Raw genomic sequence first — 12,469 nt, 5'->3', positions numbered from 1 at the left:
AAAGCTCCAATCAAAGGGTCAGGCATGGCTTAATAGCCAGCCAAGCTTTAGTATGTAACTCAGACATGACACGCCTGACATTCCTTACATTCAACAGCCAATTGGCTAAGAAAGACAAAGAAGCTCTTCTCTTGAGTATAAGAATTGAGACATGGCTTTACAACCAGTCAGGCTTCAACATGCTTCATGAAACACTAGAATTCATTCTTAAAAATCTTGAATAAAATTTTTGAAAACATTTTTATTTTTTATTTTTTTTTTTTCGAAAACAGATGAGAGATTTTTGAAAATATTTTTGAAAACTTTTTGAAAATAAAATAAAAAGAAAATTACCTAATCTGAGCAACAAGATGAACCGTCAGTTGTCCAAACTCAAACAATCCCTGGCAACGGCGCCAAAAACTTGGTGGACGAAATTGTGTTCCATGTCAACTCTGGTTTTGGATCCTTTTCTGGCGCTGGACGCCAGATTTGGGCAGAAGGCTGGCGTTGAACGCCAGTTTACGTCGTCAATTCTTGGCCAAAGTATGGACTATTATATATTTCTGGAAAGCCCTGGATGTCTACTTTCCAACGCAATTGGAAGCGCGCCATTTCAAGTTCTGTAGCTCCAGAAAATACACTTTGAGTGCAGAGAGGTCAGAATCCAACAGCATCAGCAGTCCTTCTTCAACCTCTGAATCTGATTTTTGCTCAAGTCCCTCAATTTCAGTCAGAAAATACCTGAAATCATAGAAAAACACACAAACTCATAGTAAAGTCCAAAAATATGAATTTAACATAAAATCTATTAAAAACATCCCTAAAAGTAACTAGATTCTACTAAAAATATACTAAAAACAATGCCAAAAAGCGTATAAATTATCCGCTCATCAAAGTTGTATTTGGAACATGGTTTTTGAGCTAAAGAACACGCAACCTGTGAGATTTGAGCTTATTTATATGGTTACATTATTTAACCATAAATATTTTATTCTTGTGTGTTTACTTCTCTATAATTGTGATCTTTACTTTGTTTCAGTCTATATGTCCAATATTTAGTGTATTTACATGTTTGCATATGATTGAGGCCATTATTTGATTTTAGCTCACTTATCCCAAATAAGCCTACCCTTTACATCACCCTTGTTAGTCACCTTGAGCTTTTTAATCCCCATTTGTTCTATATTTTACCACATCACTAGCCTTAAGCGGAAAAAAATTAATTATCCCAATTGAATCTTTGGTTAGCTTAAGATAGTGTGTTAATTAAGTGTGGGGAAACTGTGAGAACATGGGTTAATAAGGGAATGTGTTATATTTTTAATTTGATAAAATATTTGGAATTTGGGCACCTACTCATGTGAGACTAGAAAAATTAAAAATCCATGTGCATTGATAAGTTATGTTTATTTTTCTATTTTAAAAAAAAGAAAGAGAAAAAGAAAAGAAAAAGAGCAAATTAAATAAGGGGACAAAATTACCCCAATGTTAAGTTAATAAAAAAAATCAATGCATATGTGATAAAATTAAAAAGTTGATACATGAGTATGTGATACAAAAGTGAGAATTTTGGGTAGCTAGGCATGAATTAGAATTATATAGAGTATATGTTAGGTGAAAGCTTAGGTTAATTAAAGATTCAATTTATAGCTCACTTAGCCATATATATACCCTCACCCTTACCTTAGCCCCATTACAACCTTGAAAAGACCTCATGATGTTTGCATTGGTACATTAAATATTTGTTGATTGAATAGATGAAGAACAAAGTTTAGAAAGCATGATTAGAGAAGAGTATAGTGAATTACCCTATACACTTGAGTGATTAGAGTGCATATACACTACCAGTAAGGGTTCAATGCTTAATTCTGTGTTCCCTGCTTTCATAAGCTGTCTTCTTACAAGTTTACTTGTCTTTTATTGTATGATTTAGATTAGTGGAATTTGATTTATATTTGTCTTGGAGAACTTATTTACTTTTGACCAAGTAGGTAGAAACATTTTTGTATTTAGTTACATTCGTATAGATAGGTTGCATTTCATATTAATCTACCATTCCTCTTCATCTTTATAGCTTCTCTTGAGCTTAGCATGAGGACATGCTAGTGTTTAAGTGTGGGGAGGTTGATAAACCACTATTTTATGGTTTATCTTGTGCTCAATTGAGTGGATTTTATCAACTCTTTACCCACTTATTCATACTATTTGCATGAGTTTACATTTGCCTTCCTAATTATGTGCTTTGATTGAAAATATGCTTCTTTGGCCTTTATATTGCTAATATTAATCCTCTCTTATCACCATTAGATGCCTTGATATGTGTGTTAAGTGTTTTTAGAGATTACAGGGCAGGAATGGCTTAGAGGATGGAAAGGAAGTATGCAAAAGTGGAAGAAATACAGAAAACTGAAGGAACTGCTAAAGCTGTCCAGCCTGACCTCCTGGCACTCAAACAGTCATAACTTGAGCAACAGAGGCTCAAATGACGCAGCTCTAGTTGCGTTGGAAAGCTAACGTCCAGGGCTTCGCAACGATATATAATTTGCTATAGTTGCCCCGAATTTAGATGATGCGAACGCGTGAATGACGCGCCCGCATCGCATCTGCGAACTTCAATCCACGCTAACGCGTGGATGACGCCTCCGCGTCACTTTGCCGCGATTTGAACGTACCAGAATACGCTGGGGGCAATTTCTGGGCTATTTTTGACCCAATTTTCAGCCCAGAACACACAGATTAGAGGCTATAAAGTGGGGGAATGCATCCATTCATAAACAAGCTCATAATACATAATTTCATGATTTAGATTTAGTTTTGAGGGAGGTTCTCTCCTCTCTCTTTAGGATTAGGATTTAGATTTAGGATTTTATTTGCTTTCAGGATTATCTTTTTATCAGGTTCAACATTCCTTTTTATTTATCTTTTCAATTTAATTTATGAATTCTTCTATGTTACAGATTACTCTTTTGAATTAATGTTAATTGAGGTATTTCAGTTTATTATTGCTCTCCTTTATTTATATTACTGTTGCTTCCAATCTGAAGACATTTTTATTCTGGTAGATTTACTTTTTCCTTTTTTGGTCTTGGTTAAGAAATCAGTAACTCAGGAGTTATCAAACTCAAACATGATTGATAATTGTTATCTTTGCTAATTGAATTGAACTTCAATAATCCCAATCTTTCCTTAGGGATTAACTAGGATTTGAGGATTTAACTAATTAGTCACTTGACTTTTCTTTACTTTATGTAAAGACTAACTGAGTGGAATTAAGATTCAATCTTCATCATCATTGATAAGGATAACTAGGATAGGACTTTTAATTTCTCATACCTTGCCAAAAGTTTATTTTACAATTATTTATTTATTTTACAGTCTTTTACTTAATTCAATTGCAATTTAAATTACTTGTTCCTCATCTTCAAAACCCCGATTTACAATTTCCATAACCAATAATAAGAACATACTTCCCTGCAATTCCTTGAGAAGACGACCCGAGGTTTAAATACTTCAGTTATCAATTTATTTAGGGGTTTGTTACTTGTGATAACCAAAACGTTTGTACGAAGGAATTTCTGTTGGTTTAGAAACTATACCTACAACGCGACTGTTTTTATAAAATTCTTTACTGGCAAAAATCCTAACGTCATACACCATTCAACATCATTAAAACCCTTAATCATCAACATCAAAAACCATCATATCATCATCAACCAACAACAACAACATCAACAACCACTACAAATCCTCATCAATTTCAATAATCATCACCAAACAATATCTAACATTACCCAAATTCAACAAAATGTTTATTCCTCACATTATTCTCATAAAACTCACATCCTTCACCAATTGTCATCAACATTAATATTCATATTCCTTCTCAATTAATCTCAACATTAGCAACCATTATGAACATTCACTTTTTTACAATCATCATAAATAATAATAAATCACAACATTCATCATCAATCTTCATAGTCATTAATTATCAACAATCAATGTCAAAATTCATATATTCCATATCCCAAAACTCTATATCATCATCACCACCATACAACTTATCTTCAAATTATCAAAATCACATACAATTAAACATACACCCAAACATCCAATCCTATCTTAAGGTCAACTAGCCTAAGGTTTACGAAATATTACATATTACATAAAAGAAACCAAAACCATACCTTGCCCGATTATCCTCCACGCACGAAACTACCAAAAAGCCAAGACAACTCCAAAAAGCAATAAAGCTCAAACTAACAACACATATATCACCAAAATCAAAACCTAGAAATTACAACATACAACACTACAAGAGGTTATGAGCAACTTTACCTTGTCCAAAGAGGATTGGGGCAATTCCCAATAATTACCCGATACTAGAGATCACCTAAACAATTAAAACCACAAAATCTCCTCAAAAATCATAACAAAAATGCACAGAAACTATGGCAGGAAACTGGAGTGTGAGCATCTAGTTCTTACCATATTTTCTTAAATATAAATGAGGACCTCTATGAGAGCTTCGCGTGGCCACAAACGGCTCGTCAATCGGAGCTCCGTAGCTCAAGATATGGTCAAAAGAAGGAGGAGATGAATAGTGCTCCTCTTCCTCCTCTCTTCTCTCAAAACCAGCCCCCCTCTCTTTGTGTGTGTGCTGAAAATGAGCTTAGAGCTCTAAAATGTGCTTTTATATGTTGGGCTTGGGCCCAACTTGGGCTCGGTCCAACCGCGTAGCAATTTTTGTTCGTTTGGCCCACTTTGGGCATAAACCTATAAGATTAGTGCCCGATTTTCAATTCAAAATTATTTTTATCCTTTCAAAATGATAAATCAATTTTCAAAATCTTATTTTTGAAAATACGCGGTACTGGACAGACTAGAGCCAGTACTGCCAGCTTAAGCACCAGTACGCATTTTTACAAAAACTTTTCGAAAAAGATACATTTTCCAACTCAGAAAAATTCATCGAAATCGAATTTCACCTTTCTATTTTCAAATTAAAACTTCTAAATTTTGAATCTACTCTGGGTACTTAAAAATTATTATTTTATTAAAATGTTTATGCCGGTTCTTACAACAAAGGTGTCCCAAGCAGGCGTTCAACGCCCAAGAAGCCTCTTAGAACGTGGGAGACACTAAAGATCAGCCCAAACATTCACCAAGTGGGCCCCTGATAAACCACTATTTTATGGTTTATCTTGTGCTAATTTGAGTGGTTTTTAACAATTCTTTACTCACTTATTCATATAATTTGCATGATTTTACAAATCCTTCCTAATTCTGTGATATAGTTGAAAACATGTTTCCTAGGCCTTTAAACTGTCAATTTTAATTATCCTTTATTACCATTCGATGTCGTGATCTTTGTGTTAAGTGTTTTTAGGATTTATAGGGCAGGAATGGCTTAGAGGATGGAGAAGAAACATGCAAAATTGGAAGGAACGCGAAAACTGAAATTTTGAGAAGCTGGCAGCGACGCGCACGCATGAGCGATGCGTACGCGTGCCTAGCGCAAAAGACAAGCAACGCATACGCGTGAAAAAGAATTTTGCCAAACGACGCGCCCGCGTGACCTACGCGTACGCGTGACATGCGCCACGTGCAGAATCTTGAAGAAGACGCTGGGGGCGATTTTGGGCTAGTTTTAGACCTAGTTTCCAGCCCAGAAAACACATATTAGAGACTACAAAGTAGGGGAATCAATCGATTCATTCATACAACTTACATTCACATAACTTTCATTCACATAATTTTAGGTTTTAGATGTAGTTTTCTAGAGAGAGAGACTCTCTCCTCTCTCTAGGTTTTAGGATTCTTAGGTTTAGCTATTTTCAATTTTAGACTTCTACTCTATTTCAATTTAGTTTCTCTTCTACTCTTATTTTGTTCTAGTCCTTTAGTTTATCTATTTTCCTTGTTGATCTATTTTTTCTCCAATTTGGTTTATGAACTTCATTTTAGATTTGATTTTCTATTTAATGCAATTTGAGGTATTTCATATTTATGATTGTTTTCTTCTATTTATGTTATTGATGCTTGCAATTAGTTGTTTAGATTCAATATTCCCTGCTAGTTTTCTATGTTTTCATGTTATGCCTTCCAAGTGTTTGATAAAATGCTTGGTAGGGTTTTTAAGTTAGATTTTCCTATTCTTAACCTGGATTGATTAGTTGGAGACTCTTGAATTATCAAAGGTCTTTTATCGATTGGTATTTGAGACTTGCTAGTTGGTTTAAGCTTCACTAAATCTAGTCTTTGATTTGAACTTGTGAACTTAAGTTAACTTTCCTCACTTGAGTTTCCTTTATGGTTAGAGGTTAACTGAGTAAAAGCAAAAGACAATTACTATCATAATTGATGATGACAATGAGGATAGGAATTCCAATTCTCAATACTTGTTAAGACTTTTCTTAATTGTTAGTTTATTTTCTTGTCATTTGAATTCCTTGTTCAAGCTTTCAAAAACCCAAAAGGATAAAATCTCATAACCAATTATAAGTACACTTCCCTGCAATTTCTTGAGAGACGACCCGAGGTTTAAATACTTCGGTTTATTTTTATTGGGTTTGCTTTAGTGACAAATAAGTTTTTGTATGAAAGGATTATTATTGGTTTAGAAACTATACTTGCAACGAGAATTTATTGTGAATTCTTTACTAGCAAAAATCCGTTCGTCAAAATGGCGTCGTTGCCAGGTAATTTGCAAACGTGTGCCTTATTATTGGTTATTGTAAATAATTTTGCTTTTTCGCTTCTTTGTCAGTGTTTTTAGTTTTAAGAGTTTATTTTCATTAATTTTTATTAGTTTTTATTTCTCTTGCTACTATGAATTCTCACCCATTTGGCTATGAGTTTGGTTACAATCATGTTGTAAGAAGAGAAGATTACAATGAAGGCTTGGATCAAGGATGGGACAATCAAAGATGGGAGGAGCCACAAGGATTTGATCAACCCTCTTGGCAACAACCACCTCCAAGGTATTATCAAAAACCATTCTATGATGCTTACCAAGACAATGGTTATGGTGGACCTCTTCGTGACAACCAACACCCACCACAATATACCTATGAACCCCCTCCTCAACATAGCTTTGAACCACCATACTCACGAGCCCCCTGCTACCAAACACCCTCATAGATCCTAACCCTCATCCACCATACCAACCACCTTATGAGCCATATGAACCATATATGGAATGGTGCACGAATTGTAAATCACACTTTTCATAACTCGTACCACTAACTAGCAAGTGTACTGGGTCGTCCAAGTAATACCTTACGTGAGTAAGGGTTGAATCCCACGGAGATTGTTGGCTTGAAGCAATCTATGGTTATCATGTAATTCTTAGTCAGGATATCAATTATAATTATCAGTTTGGATTGCGAAAAATAAAAGAGCATGAATTAAATACTTGTTATGCAGTAGTGGAGAATATGTTGGAGTTTTGGAGATACTTTGTCTTCTGAATCTCTGCTTTCCCCTTTTTTCTTCTTCTTCACGCACGCAAGGTTCCTCCTATGGCAAGCTGTGTGTTGGTGGATCACCATTGTCAATGGGTACCATCCGTCCTCTCAGTGAAAATGGTCCAGGTACACTATCACCGCACGGCTAATCATCTGTCGGTTCTCACTCATGCTGGAATAGGATCCATTGATCCTTTTGCGTCTATCACTATGCCCAACCCTTGTGAGTTTGAAGCTCGTCACAGTCATTCAATCCCTGAATCCTACTCGGAATACCACAGACAAGGTTTAGACTTTCCAGATTCTCAAGAATGCTGCCAATGGATTCTAGCTTATACCACGAAGATTCTGATTAAGGAATCCAAGAGATACTCATTCAATCGAAGGTAGAAGGAGGTGGTTGTCAGGCACACGTTCATAGGTTGAGAATGGTGATAAGTGTCACGGATCATCACATCCATCATATTGAAGTGCGAATGAGCATCTTAGATAGAAACAAGCGTGTTTGAATAGAAAATAGAAATACTTGCATTAATTCATCGAGACACAGCAGAGCTCCTCACCTCCAACAATGGAGTTTAGAGACTCATGCCGTCAAAGAGTACAAATTTTAGATCTAAAAATGTCATGAGATACAAAATAAATCTCTAAAAGTTGTTTAAATACTAAACTAGTAACCTAGGTTTACAGAAAATGAGTAAACTGAGATAGATAGTGCAGAAATCCACTTCTGGGACCCACTTGGTGTGTGCTGGGGCTGAGACTTGAGCTTTACACGTGCCTAGGCTGTTTCTAGAGTTAAATGCCAGGTTATAACCTGTTTCTGGCATTTAACTTCAACTTGAAACCTGTTTCTGGCGTTTAACGCCAGAATGCAACATGGAACTGGAGTTGAACGCCAGTTTACGTCGTCTATCCTCGAGCAAAGTATGAACTATTATATATTGATGGAAAGCTCTAGATGTCTACTTTCCAACGTAATTGAGAGAGCGCCATTTGGACTCTTGTAGCTCCAGAAAATCACTTTGAGTGCAGGGTGGTCAGAATCCAACAACATCTACAGTCCTTTTTCAGCCTCTGAATAAGATTTTTGTTCAGGTTCCTCAATTTCAGCCAGAAAATACCTGAAATCATAGAAGAACACACAAACTCATAGTAAAGTCTAGAAATATGATTTTTATTTAAAAACTAAAAAAATATACTAAAAACTAATCAAATCATACTAAAAACTATGTAAAAACAATGCCAAAAAGCGTATAAATTATCCGCTCATCACAACACCAAACTTAAATTGTTGCTTGTCCCCAAGCAACTAAAAACAAAGTAGGATAAAAAGAAGAAAATACACAATGAATTCCAAAAACATCTATAAAGATCAGTCTTAATTAGATGAACGGGGCTATTAGCTTTTTGTTTCTGAACAGTTTTGGCATCTCACTTTATCCTTTGAAGTTCAGAATGATTGGCATCTATAGGAACTCAAAATTCAGATAGTGTTATTGATTCTCCTAATTCAGTATGTTGATTCTTGAACACAGCTACTTTATGAGTCTTGGCCGTGGCCCTAAGCACTTTGTTTTCCAGTATTACCACCGGATACATAAATGCCATAGACACATAACTGGGTGAACCTTTTCAGATTGTGACTCAGCTTTGCTAAAGTCCCCAATTAGAGGTGTCCAGGGTTCTTAAGCACACTTTTTTTTTTGCTTTGGACTTTGACTTTAACCGCTCAGTCTCAAGTTTTCACTTGACACCTTCACGCCACAAGCACATGGTTAGGGACAACTTGGTTTAGCCGCTTAGGCCAGGATTTTATTCCTTTAGGCCCTCCTATCCACTGATGCTCAAAGCCTTGGATCCTTTTTATTACCCTTGCCTTTTGGTTTTAAGGGCTTCTGGCTTTTTCTGCTTGCTTTTTCTTTTTCTTTCTCTTTTTTTTTCGCCATTTTTCTTTTCTTTTTTTTTCGCACGCTTTTGTATTCACTGCTTTTTCTTGCTTCAAGAATCAATTTTATGATTTTTCAGATTATCAATAACATTTCTCCTTTTCATCATTCTTTCAAGAGCCAACATATTTAACATTCATAAACAACAGTATTAAAAGATATATGCACTATTCAAGCATTCATTCAGAAAACAAAAAGTATTGCCACCACATCAAAATAATTAAACTGTTTTAAAATTCGAAATTTATGTACTTCTTTTTCTTTTTCAGAAAATATTTTTCATTTAAGAAAGGTGATGGATTCATAGGACATTCATATCTTTAAGACATAGACACTAGACACTAATGATCATGTAATAAAGACACAAACATAGATAAAACATAAAGCATATAAATCGAAAAATAGAAAAATAAATAGACAAGGAGATTAAGGAGCGGGTCCACCTTAGTGAGGGTGGCGTCTTCTTCCTCTTGAAGAACCAGTGGTGCTCTTGAGCTCCTCTATGTCTCTTTGATCTGCAGTCAAATGCTCTACCACTGAATTATGGACCCTTGAGATGAACCTCTCCATCTCTCATGACTCGGGGGTGGAGGCAACTGCCTTCCTTTTCCTCTTTCTAGAGGTTTCTCTGGCCTTAGGTGCCATAAATGGTTATGGAAAAACAAAAATCAACGCTTTTTTTCATGCCAAACTTAAAAGGTTTGCTCGTCCTCGAGCAAAAGAAGATAGAAGGGAGTAGAAGGAGAAGTGGAGGAGAAGGAGGTGTGTGAATGGGTAGGTATGGGAGGGGAATGGTTTGAATTGGAATGGTGAGGTAGGTGGGGATCATGTGGGGTCCACAGATCCTGAGGGGTCAAGGACTGAGCATCCCTGCTCCATTGAGGCATGCAAAACGCCCTTAGTGTGCAATCTTGGCATTTAACGCCAGACTGCTGCTTGTTTCTGGCGTTAAACGCCAGCTTTTCCCCTTTCTTGGCGTTGAACGCCAACTTGGTGCTTGTTTCTGGCGTTTAACGCCAGCTTGATGCTTCTTTCTGGCGTTAAATGCCAGTCTGATGCTTCTTACTGGCGTTTAAATGCCAGTAAGCTCTTCCTCCAGGGTGAGCTGTTTTTAATGCTGTTTTTCATTCTATTTTTTATTTTTCAGTAGTTTTTGTGACTTCACATGATCATCAACCTATAGAAAACATAAAATAGCAATGCAAACTAAATAGATATAGTTAAATAACATTGGGTTGCCTCCCAACAAGTGCTTCTTTATTGTCAATAGCTTGACAGTGAGCTCTCATGGAGCCTCACAGATAATCAGAGCAGGGTTGGGGCCTCTCAATACCAAACTTAGAGTTTGGTTGTGGCCTCCCAATACCAAACTTAGAGTTTGAATGTGGGGGTTTTGTTTAACTCTGTATTGAGAGAAGCTTTTCATGCTTCCTCTCCATGATTACAGAAGGAGAACCTTGTGTCTTATAGTTTGCAATGTCTGCAAACCACAGAGCTTCCTGAATAGCAAACAATTGCTCATCCAGAAAGGTTTCAGAGATTTCAGTAGGAGAGAGGGATGCTCCTGCTACTGGTTCTATCCGGGACAGGTGATCAGCTACTTGATTCTCTGTCCCTTTTTTGTCTCTTATTTCTATATCAAACTCTTGCAAAAGTAGCACCCATCTTATGAGCCTGGGCTTTGAATCCTACTTTGTGAGTAGATATTTAAGAGCAGCATGGTCAGTGTACACAATCACTTTTGATCCTACTAAGTATGATCTAAACTTGTCAATGGCAAAAACCACTGCAAGCAGCTCTTTTTCTGCGGTTGTGTAATTTTTTTAGGCATCATTTAAAACACGGCTAGCATAATAAACGACATGTAGAAGCTTGTTATGCCTCTGTCCCAATACTGCACCAATGGCATGGTCACTGGCATCACACATTAGTTCCAAAGGTAATGTCCAATCTGGTGCAGAAATAACTGGTGCTGTGACCAGCTTAGCTTTCAGGGTTTTAACCGCCTGCAAACACTCTGTGTCAAACACAAATGGCGTGTCAGCAGCTAGCAGATTGCTCAGAGGTTTTGCGATTTTTGAAAAATCCTTTATAAACCTCCTATAGAATCCTGCTTGCCCCAGAAAGCTTCTGATTGCCTTAACATTGGTGGGTGGTGGTAATTTTTTAATTACCTCTACCTTAGCTTGATCCACCTCTATTCCCTTGTTCGAAATTTTATGCCCAAGGACAATTCCTTCAGTCACCATAAAGTGACATTTTTCCCAATTTAAAACCAGGTTAGTCTCTTGGCATCTTTTTAGAACAAGTGCTAGATGGTTAAGACAGGAGCTAAATGAGTCTCCAAATACTGAGAAGTCATCTATGAAGACTTCCAAAAATTTCTCTACCATATCAGAGAAGATAGAGAGCATGCACCTCTAAAAGGTTGCAGGTGCATTGCACAGACCAAAAGGCATTCTTCTGTATGCAAATACTCCAGATGGACATGTGAATGCTGTTTTCTCTTGGTCCTGAGGATCTACTACAATTTGATTGTAACCTGAATAGCCATCTAAAAAGCAGTAGTATTCATGACCTGCTAGTCTTTCTAGCATCTGGTCTATGAATGGTAAAGGGAAGTGATCCTTCCTGGTGGCTGTATTGAGCCTTCTGTAGTCAATACACATACGCCACCCTGTAACTGTTCTTGTAGGAACCAGTTCAATTTTTTCATTATGAACCACTGTCATACCTCCCTTCTTAGGGACAACATGGACAGGGCTCACCAGGGGCTATCAGAAATAGGATAAATAATCCCAGCCTCTAGTAACTTAGTGACCTCTTTCTGCACCACCTCCTTCATGGTGGGATTTAGCCGCCTCTGTGGTTGAACTACTGGCTTAGCATCATCCTCCAATAGGATCTTGTGCATGCATCTGGCTGGGCTAATGCCCTTAAGATCACTTATGGACCACCCAAGAGCTGTCTTGTGTGTCTTTAGCACCTGAATTAGTGCTTTCTCTTCCTATGGCTCTAAAGCAGAGCTTATGATTACAGGAAAATTGTCACTTTCTCCCAGAAATGCAT

This window comes from Arachis ipaensis, chromosome B07 (assembly GCF_000816755.2).
Source record: "Arachis ipaensis cultivar K30076 chromosome B07, Araip1.1, whole genome shotgun sequence".
In the NCBI taxonomy this organism is placed as follows: Eukaryota; Viridiplantae; Streptophyta; class Magnoliopsida; order Fabales; family Fabaceae; genus Arachis; species Arachis ipaensis.
Note: the sequence above shows the minus strand (reverse complement) of the source record.